The sequence below is a fragment of the Cariama cristata genome, unplaced genomic scaffold (genome assembly GCF_000690535.1).
Source record: "Cariama cristata isolate BGI_N322 unplaced genomic scaffold, ASM69053v1 scaffold7758, whole genome shotgun sequence".
NCBI lineage: Eukaryota > Metazoa > Chordata > Aves > Cariamiformes > Cariamidae > Cariama > Cariama cristata.
In genome coordinates this window covers 31566-41800 of record NW_009629383.1, presented here as the reverse complement: position 1 = coordinate 41800, position 10235 = coordinate 31566, and positions in this window count along the sequence as shown.

Here is a 10235-nt window from a genome sequence, read left to right as displayed (position 1 = left end):
CTTGCCAGGTGGGTGGTGAGCAATTGCATTGTGCATCACTTTTTTTGTATATTCTAATTCTATTATTTATTATTATTATTGTTATTTTCCCCTTCCTTTTCTGTCCTATTAAACCGTCTTTATCTCAATCCACAAATTTTATTTTTTTTTTCTAATTCTCTCCGCCATCCCACTGGGGGGCGCTGAAGTGAGCAAGCAGCTGTGTGGTGTTTCACTGCCTGTCAGGTTAAACCATGACAGTCCTTTTATGGTGCCCAAGATGGGGCATGAAGAGTTGAGATAACAACAGATCTGACCAGAACATGTTAAAACAAATTTGTTATAAGCATTCATTGTAGTAGTTTAATGGTTGCTGGTCACAATGTCGATTTATTAGCTCTCAGAGTTGCATTGTGTAACCCCTTATTTGCTGTATGTGCTCTCTGCTGTGCTCCTTATCACTTCGGAGGGCTGGCCTAAGGTTATAATTTTGTAGTACTTTGTAATACTGGCTTATGATATGATAAAATTGCCGGTCATGATACTAATCTGGTATCTGTACTGAGCACTGCTGTCATCTCCATACTTCGGGAGCCATCTCTCGGAAACTGTTAATAATTACACTCTTTACCTTTTCTCCTCGGAGAGCCAATGTATGGGGGAGACAAGGGGGGACACTTTTCCCTGCTTCTTCCCCTCCCTTTTTTCTTCACCTTCCCCTTCTCCTCCAGGCTAGTTACAATAGCTCTTGAGAATTTTGAATGTCCGTGGGATGTTCAAACTGGCATGTTGCTGTTGATATGTCTCCTACTCCTGAGTGTGTTCCAGGCCTTGCTTAAAGCCCTGAGGCTGGATAGTTGAGTGGCAGGGTGCATGGGAGAGTATGGGCAAGTACCTAGGACAGTGGGCACCTTCACTGTTTTGGAAATTCACCCCCGAACAAGTGCTGAATCTTGAAAAACTAGTAAAAAATTTGGAGAAAGTATGCTGTTGCCCTGGCAATTCCAGAGAGACAAAAATCACTGCAATGTGCTGGGGCCTGGCCCATGCCTACCCAGCCCTGTTCAACACTATTCAGTGTCCTCAAGGAGAAGAGAAGGTCTCTGGATCTGACGACAAAGTGACAGGCACTGTGGCTTCTCCAACGCTGGTGACAGCACTGCAGCTGAACCACAGAACCAACCCAGGCCCCTGTACACAAGAATAAATGTTGGAAGTGAAAGTCAACTTGTCTAGTAAAGGAAGAAACTCTTCCCTTACTAAGGGAAGAAGTGGATGAGGCAGGCTACTCCAAAGCAGGGCCACCATGAGAAGAGAACAAGGAAGAGGCATAACTCATAAACGAGGCAATAACCACCTGATCCCTGTCCCTGAGTGAGCTGCGAGATATGTGAGAAGGTTTCAGCCATCATCCAGGTGAGCACATTGTCACTTGGCTGCTCCGATGCTGGGATAACGGGGGTTAGTAGCCTGGAATTAGAGCACAGGGAAGCCAAAGATCTGGGATCCCTTTCTAGGGAAGTGGACATTCACAAAGTGATTGGAAAAGGGGCTCAAGTCCTCAGTCTCTGGGCGTGACTCCTGTGAGGTGTGAAGGAAAGGTATCCCTTCAAGGAAGAGGTTATATGTCACTCGGGCAAGTGGACCACCATAGAGAGAGCTTTCCAGTACCTGAGGGCATTAGCTGTGCTGGAGGTGATTTATGAGGACCTGAACAACGAGTAGTTATCCAAAGACCCAGATGAAGTCAGGTGCAAATGACCCATGTGGTGGAAGCTTATATGGAGTTCACCATCGTTGTATGCCAACTCATTTGAAGTAATGATCTGGAAAGACAGAGAGGGACAAACAGTGGATAAATTGGTTGGCCAACTCTGGCAATACTAAGAAAGTATCTCTTCCTCCTTAAGGGCCTGCGTCTCAGCTGTGGAGAAACCATCCAAAAAACTGTCCAGGGAGTCCCAGCAATTCAAAGAGAATATGTCCTAATCCCTACCTGTACAGACCAGAATCTCAGCTATTAGGAATAACTGTCCCTCTGCTCAAGAGAGAGGATATAGTGAGTACACACCACGGCGTACTCTGTGGTGTTATCTGTGTGACCACGGAGAGGACATGAGGAAGTGGGATAGAAAATGTACTTTGACCCTACAGGCACGGGTACATGAATTGCAAGGAAAAACAATCACAAAAAGGGGTTCTTCCAGGAAAATTGCTGTTCCAGTTTCCAGTGGGAAGTTCCTCGGACAGAGTAGAAGGGCTGATCTTATTTCTGATGTTAATAAAGGGACTTCTCACCCGTATTTACAAGAAGTGAGTGACAAATACTATGACCAGGACTAGAGGGGCCTTGCCTTCAGCCAGGTGGAAGAAGGGCACAACCGGGTTTATTAGACTGTGTGGATCCAATGGCCTGGCACTTCAGACCCACAGGAGTATAAGGCTCTGGTGGACATCAGTGCACAGTGTACACTAATGCCATAAATATGCAAAATCCGTATTTATTTCCAGAGTGACAAAGGGATCCCAACAGCTGACTGTATTGGAAGCCAAAGTGAGCTTAACTGGCAACGAGTGGCAACAGCACCTCATTGTGACTGGCCCAGAGGCTCTGTGCAGCCTTGGCATAGACTATCTCAGGAAGGGGCATTTCAAGGACCAAAGAGGGCATTGGTGGGCTTTCGGTATAGCTGCCTTGGAGATGGAGGAAATTAAACAGCTGTCTACCTTGCCCGGTCTCTTGGAGGACCTTTCTGTTGTGGGGTTGCTGAAGGTCAGAGAGCAACAGGTGCCGATCGCTACCACTACAGTGCACCAGCGGCAATACTGCACCACGACTCCCCAATTCCCATTCATACACTGATTCATCAACTGGAGAGCCAAGGGGTGGTCAGCAGGACTCGCTCACCATTTAATTACATAGCCATCTGGCAGTGCGAAAGTCTAACGGAGAGTGGAAACCCACAGTAGGCTATCGTTGCCTGAATGAGGTCACTGTGCCAGCTGCCATGCTGGATGTGCTAGAACTTCAATACAAACTGGAGTCAAAGGCAGCCAAGTGGTATGTCAAAATTGGTATCACTAATATGTTTTTCTCAATCCTTTCGGTAGCAGAGTGCTGGCTATAATTTGGCTGGGCATCAGTTGGCAGGTGGTGAGGAACTGCATTGTGTATCACTTGTTTTGCATATTCTAATTCTATTATTATTTGCCTTTCATTTTCTGTCCTATTAAACTGTCTTTATCTCAACCCAGAAATCTTACCTTTTTTTTCCACTTCTCTCCTCCATTCCACTTCGGGGGGACGGAGCGAGTGAACAACTCTGTGGTGTTTCACTGCCGGCTGGGTTAAACGACAACAATCCGTAATCATATTTATAAAGATAATTTATATTTTTGTTAGTCTTTTTGCACTTCCCTTCCGCACTGGTTATTAGGAGTGCCATCTATGATGCCTTAAAGCCAAAACCAGCAGTATATTGGTATTATGGGAAAAATTGCAAACATTGGTGAGAACAGCCATCAGTAAATTCACGGGGCAGAAGCATTAGCTTCAACAGTGGAGAAAAAAAAATCAAAACTAATTATCCATCATGCAATTGAGAGTTTAATATTCAGCGACATTAAGTAGTGATGTTACTCAACTGAAGTGAGTTAAAGGAGGTTGTAGTGAGGTGGGGGTCGGTCTCTTCTCCCAGGCAACCCGTGACAGGACAAGAGGACATAGTCTGAAACTGCGCCAGGGGAAGTTCAGACTAGAAATGAGGAGGCATTTCTTCACAGAAAGGGTCGTTAGGCATTGGGATGGGCTGCCCAGGGAGGTGGTGGAGTCCCCATCCCAGGAAGGGTTTAAGAAAAGACTGGATCTGGCACTTAGTGCCATGGTCCGGTTGACATGGGGGTGTGAGGGCAAAGGTTGGACTTGATGATCCCAGAGGTCTCTTCCAACCAAATTGATTCTGTGATTCCATAATTCAAGAAACAATGAGGCAGCTTAAGAGCCATTACAAGAGGAGCATATACTCTCTCCTCCTCTGACCAAAACAGGGTCACATTGAACAACCGAATGACCGCTGGCTGTTCCACCAGCAGTAGGCTGGATGAAGTGCTGCACTCTGTCAAGCTCGTGCTTCTGCTAATGTATTTTTATGAAAATACCTGAGACGCCGCATCCGCCGTCAGCCCTTGCCATCCTTTGGCACTGCTGTAACAATGCGAAGGGCTACAAAAGTGCCCTGCCTGGGCAGCTAACGGTTTCTGCAGGCACAGAGGATCCTGGATGCACAGAGCATGGTCAAGCAGGAGAATGGGTGAGGGACTAACCTGTATGTGCATTCAGGGGCAGTCCAAGCTCCTGCTCTCTGCCTCTGCTCAGAGATTCCCATGGATAAAATGGATGTAAGCAGCTACTTGAGTGAACTTCAGCCTATTTCAAGATTAAAAGAGAGCAATTTTTCAGATGCTGAACCAAGGCTGGAAATACTAAACTATTGTGACAAGACAAACTCACAAGATAGTTGGAAAATCTTAACAGGAACTTTGAAAGTGTGTAATATGGATACTACTATATAAACTTGAGGAGAAAAAAAAAGAAACCCAAATTAAAGGATTGAAATAATTTCAGCTGCTTTGAGACCTTAGAGCAAAGCAGAACGAAGAACTTCTCTTTGTGTGTTACAAGCTAGCATAAATACACTTCCAGTTTGTCTTTTACATTTATTTCCCCTTATTATGTGCAGTACAACATTGATATATAATTCCTCTACTCAACTTTTCCATTAATTTACTAGGGAAACATCGCATCACTTTTTGGTAATGATACCAAAACATTTTCTTGTCAGCTCAGAGACAACAATTTTTCAGCACACGAGGACTAGCCCATTAAAAGCTCTTGCCGCCAAAGGTACCCGGGGCAGATGTGTCAGAGGTCCCGGGGTGCTGAGGGCACAGCACAAGGCACAGCAACACACGCAGAAACAGGATGGAACTGATGCACCAGCTTATTCAGGTGCTTTACAGAACAGGTAAGTTTGCCAACAGCAATCACACTGGGCCAAGTCATCAAATCCTAACACAATCAAAATCTCAGTGCCCTTGTGGAATGTTTGATTAGACTTAAATGCCTGAATAACTTTATGGGTTAATAACCAAAGCCAAAGTGAGACATTTATACATCTACAACATAGCTATCAAAACCTAAAAATATGAACCTGAAAAAACCCTACCTAACCCCTTTAGAGCTTTGCCCTTCATAAGAACGTTACCATTTACCAAATCTCCATCAGTCCTTCCAAGTTCTGGTATCACAGATAGGTCTGGCATTGCCTCTTGCTTATGCTAGGAACCTTGGTGTTAGCTAACTGCTCTAAGCCTGCTCAGGATGTTAAACAGGCACCCCTAAATCCCTAGGACACATCTGAGAAGCAGCCTGGCAAACCTTTTAAGTACACTTAAGATACAGCATTTCTAAGCTTGGAACTTCAAAAAAAAGTTCTTGTCTTCAGTAGGACCTATACCTTTTTTTTTGTGGCAGATCAGTAAGTAGTGCACTTGCCTTGAACACATCTGCAAACCAATGACTTCAAAGGATTCAGAGGATTACAGCTTTCATTAAAAGATAGAAACTCCTTCAGAATCCTCTTCAGCATAAGGAAAACACATCCCCTTTTCACAAATTTGATCAGCAGGTTATAGGCTGACACAGGCAGGGTTACTACTCAGTAAGATTCCTAGCAGCCAAGCAACAAGAAATGAAAGTCTGAAATTAGTACTTGACTAAGACCTTTGCCACAGAATAAAAAGTTTGAGGTTTTGTACCTTGTTGCCATGACTGCTCGTGTGTTTTGCATGAGCCACTGGATAAAACCTTTAATTATTAGAAGCTCCCACCTAGTTCAGTTTGAAGAATTAGACTTCATTAATTATATGTAGAGCGAGTTGGATGTGACAACATCTAGATCCAGCATGCCTCAAACCATTCTTTCTCTTGTTGGGCTGACAGCCACTAAAATCATAAAAAAAAAAAGCTTTGAAATGTATTTAAAGGCATTAAATTATTGTTAGTAGTGATGCAAATTATTTCCTAACAGATTACACATATTTATTGAAAACACTTTTCTATCTGGGGTATGAAGAATACATCTTTATAAGGTGGCTACTGGGCAGCTTCTCTGACACTTCGCTATATGACAGTGCTTCCTCACTGCTTTGTAAAGTAGAAATAAAAGTGTCTAGGCATCTTTAGATGTTGGAGGATCAAAGATGCATTTCAACTGAAATGCCCATTTTCTTATTGTTTACATCCCTTATAAATCCAAAACAATTTTTCCAGGGTTTTAAAGAAAACCCTTGTGCAAACAGAAGTGCTTTCCAGTGTGAAAAAGCTCCTACAACACAAAGAACCTTGGTGTTCTACAACATAGTTAAAGAAAAAATTCAGAAATTTCCTTACATGTGTAACTAACACTATGCAACACTGTAGCCTTGCATTTGAAAATGCCTATCTTCCTACAAGCATTAAACCTCGCACTATTGCAATTTAGACCAAATGATGAGACACTCACTCTAACATGGAATACACCAACGTCTTGTCATAGCTATGTCAAGAAATTAGGTTGTACGCTATTAAATTAAAATTGTGGAAAGAAACCAGGGAGTGCCTTTGTCCTGGAAGGAAGATTTGAACACACTTAGTCTTACAAGAATGCCAGAGAGTGGACAGCTGGTCCAGACCTTTTGTTTCACAATTCATCTAAAGGATGCCACTAAGAGTACACAGTTTTGGAAGCAATTTATGGGAACACAAAATAACAAAGGAGTGGTAGGCAAGTGTTTCAGTAATCCCACCTATGTCTGGATCTAAATAATAGTGAGATAAGAAAATAACTGTAGAGGTTAGAATGAAGGTAGAACCATAAATAGACAACACAAAATCAGAACATAAACAAAAAATAACCCACTTTTTATTTTGATAAAGAAATTAAACTCAATCTTAGCAGAAAGAGGAGTCATACATAGTATTTGGCTATTAAAAAACATGTATGTACAGTGCAAGAAAATAACATATTACAAAAAAATACTTTTTGAAAACAACTTAAAATTTTGGCTCTCTTGAGAAGAATTCAGAATTATTTTCAGGCTTACATTTTCTATACAGTGTAGAGCAATCCAAAATACCCATATTCTGGAGGAACATGAAGCACAAATTAGGACATCCACCTGCAGAATTCGGCAGCAGTTAAGGAGGCAAGTCTGAATCACTGTTGTAAACCTGGTTGTACCAATTCTGCCCAAGAACTACTTATCTTCTTTATATAACGTAGCACTATGATCTTGTAAAGCTCCAACAAAGAGACAGTCCACGCTCACTTGAATAGCTATCTTTTCCTTCCTATCTTGATTTTCTTTGCAGATCATGGCTTTATTGCAAAGTCTTGGGTAAAAAAAGATTATTTAAAGGTGAGCTGTTGCCTGGATATTTCCAAGAACATACAAATCACAACCATATTCACACTACTTCTGCTGCTACATCTACAATTTCTTGTCTAAGATCAGTACATTTGATTAACATCAGTGCATTTGGTCCCATAATATAGTAACAATACACATCTTGCATAGGTTTATAGATTTTGTGAAAGGCCAAGAGTGAATTCATATGATCCATTTTTAAAGTGAGATTTTCACATCAAATGGTGCCAGTCTTGTCACAGAGCTGCAAATTGTCTTGAACACAGTTTTACCCCCTAAAGTTCTTAATCCACTCTAATAATTTTTATGCAAGATATAAAAAGGTTTAAATATGATCATATGTCCAAACTAAAACATATTTATTCACTTTTAACTTTCTTTTAAGGTCAGAGACTGTTAATAGCTACTCCTCAGAAACATTGGGTTGATCTGCAGTCTAGGGTGGCAGATCTGACCTAAGATCTAAATCCGTACTTTGAGAAACAGGGAGGCTGGTCAATCCTGTTCCATAGGGAAAAAGACTGCCCAGGCACAGCCCCTGATGGGAAAGGCTCATGTGGAGTAGAGCTTATGCTTTTGCAGCTTCTTACCATCTAGGATACAAGTACATGGTATGGTCGTGTCTAAGCAGCATACAGAAAACAAAACAGATAAAGGAACAGAGCTCTGGAGAAGGAACTTGAAGGCCAGCGGGTTTTTAGACATAACTGGGACATCTCTTGCAGATGGGAGTCACAGGAGACTAGCAAAGGTCTGCTCATCTGCACTGGACTGGGCCAACAACCTGCAGTAGTGAGGGAAGCCGGAGCTGTGCTGGACCAGTATTTCTAAAAACGGCAGACACACTCTATGGACATTAAAACCGTATTCTGAGGAAATGCAAGGAAGCCAGTGTTACAGCCATGTGTCGATACAGGGCTCAGTTTTTTACACAAGGTAAAGTGTGATGGTGAAATAAAAAAAAATAAAATCTTAGAACTGTAAGATTACATTAGTTTATCTGTACATGCCAGCAACATTTATTTCAATACATGCCCCCGCAGGACACAGACGTCCAAAAAACTCCATTCTTAAAGAAGAAGGGTCATTCACATTCATAAAGAGCCAGTGTCCTGCTGGCCTTTTAGCAGCATGCTTTTAGCTGATAATTCCATAATCAAACAGCTGCTCTTTCCCACAGTGGTCAAAACAAGTGTAAAAATTCTGTCCGTTTGCACTGACACTAAACAACCTCACTCAAGTGGCTCTCCACAAGGCATTACCATCACCTAATGTTATTGGTACCTAAGGTTAAAAAGAGATTAATCTTATTTTTCAAATAGCTGAGCGTAAAAGACATGGAAAAAATCATAATGTGAGGAACTGCAATCTTCTAGATGATTTTCTGTCCGGACCATTAGAAACTATGATTTTATTTCATGGAAAGCTGACCAAAACAAATCCCTTTGTTTTCGTAACCTTTCTAATTAGATATAGTCCTGAAAATTATCATACTCCTGGCAAGCAAACCAAGTGTAATTTTCTAATTTAACAAAATTGATTTGTCCTCTACTTACATGCAAGCACAATATTAAAAAAGTACTAATGAAACAATTTATAACCCTTTCCAATGAGAGAAAAATTCTGTTTTGACACACTGTCACCATGCAAAAACAACTCATCTCTAAAATGAAATGAATTCCTTTATTCCCAGAAATCTAGATCTGAAAATTCTCTATTCATCTCACCCCATACTTGCAGTTCATTTCATTGTCCCAGACAAAAAGTTGGCAATTTAAACTGGCCAGAACAGCTGCAATTGATGGGGTCCTCAGTGGAGTGCCAATTATTTATCACAAGTTGTATTTCATTTTTTAAAAAAAACAGTCTGGAATACTTGACTTACAATTTATATATAAATTATTCTATATTTATGTTAACTTCAAATTTGAAGTTACTGAACATCTAATTTAACTCCTGTGGAGTCTGGAGAGAAGAGTCGCTGCTTCACTGATTTGCAGTTTTGGGGGAAAAAAGCAAAATACCAAAGACTACAATTAGCATGCAAGATGAGAGTGCAATTGAAATGGAAACAAAAATATTAATCAGAACTGGTAGAAGTAGGAAAGTTTAACAGCGTATTTGAACTCAGAATTATCTACAGCAAAACTCCAAAAGCTCGTATAATATTGTAAAACGCCTATCCTTCTCTCTCTAAACCTTTTCTTTATCTTTCTAATAAGGCATGGTTTCAATGGTTACACTAGAAGCAAATTCTCCTTTAGCAATACAGGGTGCAGCCAAGTTGTACACAAACCCGAATTCCCTGAAGATCTATGTTTAACTGTAGGACAGAAATGAATGCTTTTTAGTTGTGAAAATCATTCCGTTCAGTATGACTCATTCTGTTCAGTGTGTTTCCTTACATTTTGATGGATCATATTGTACCTATGACTTCTAGAAAGAAAAATGGGAGGCAATGGCACAAAATAGGATTTGTTTTGAAAAAGAATATGAAATATTCTAAAGGTGCCCTCGAGACCTACAGATCTTCTCCAGAAATTTTAATTCACTGTAAGACAATAAAATATTCTGTCTTCAGATGTTACGAGACTATTTGGAAAAAAGGAAATAGTTTTTTTTTGTTTGGGTTCCCCCCGCCCCCATGACTTAGTGTCTAGGACAGTACAGAGGTAAATAAAAGTCTAGGAAAACTGAACTGCTGTTTGGCTCATCTACTGCTGAGATAAAAAAAACACCCACAAAAAGAACTGTTAAAAATCAAATCCTAAGTTACATACAGGAAGCTT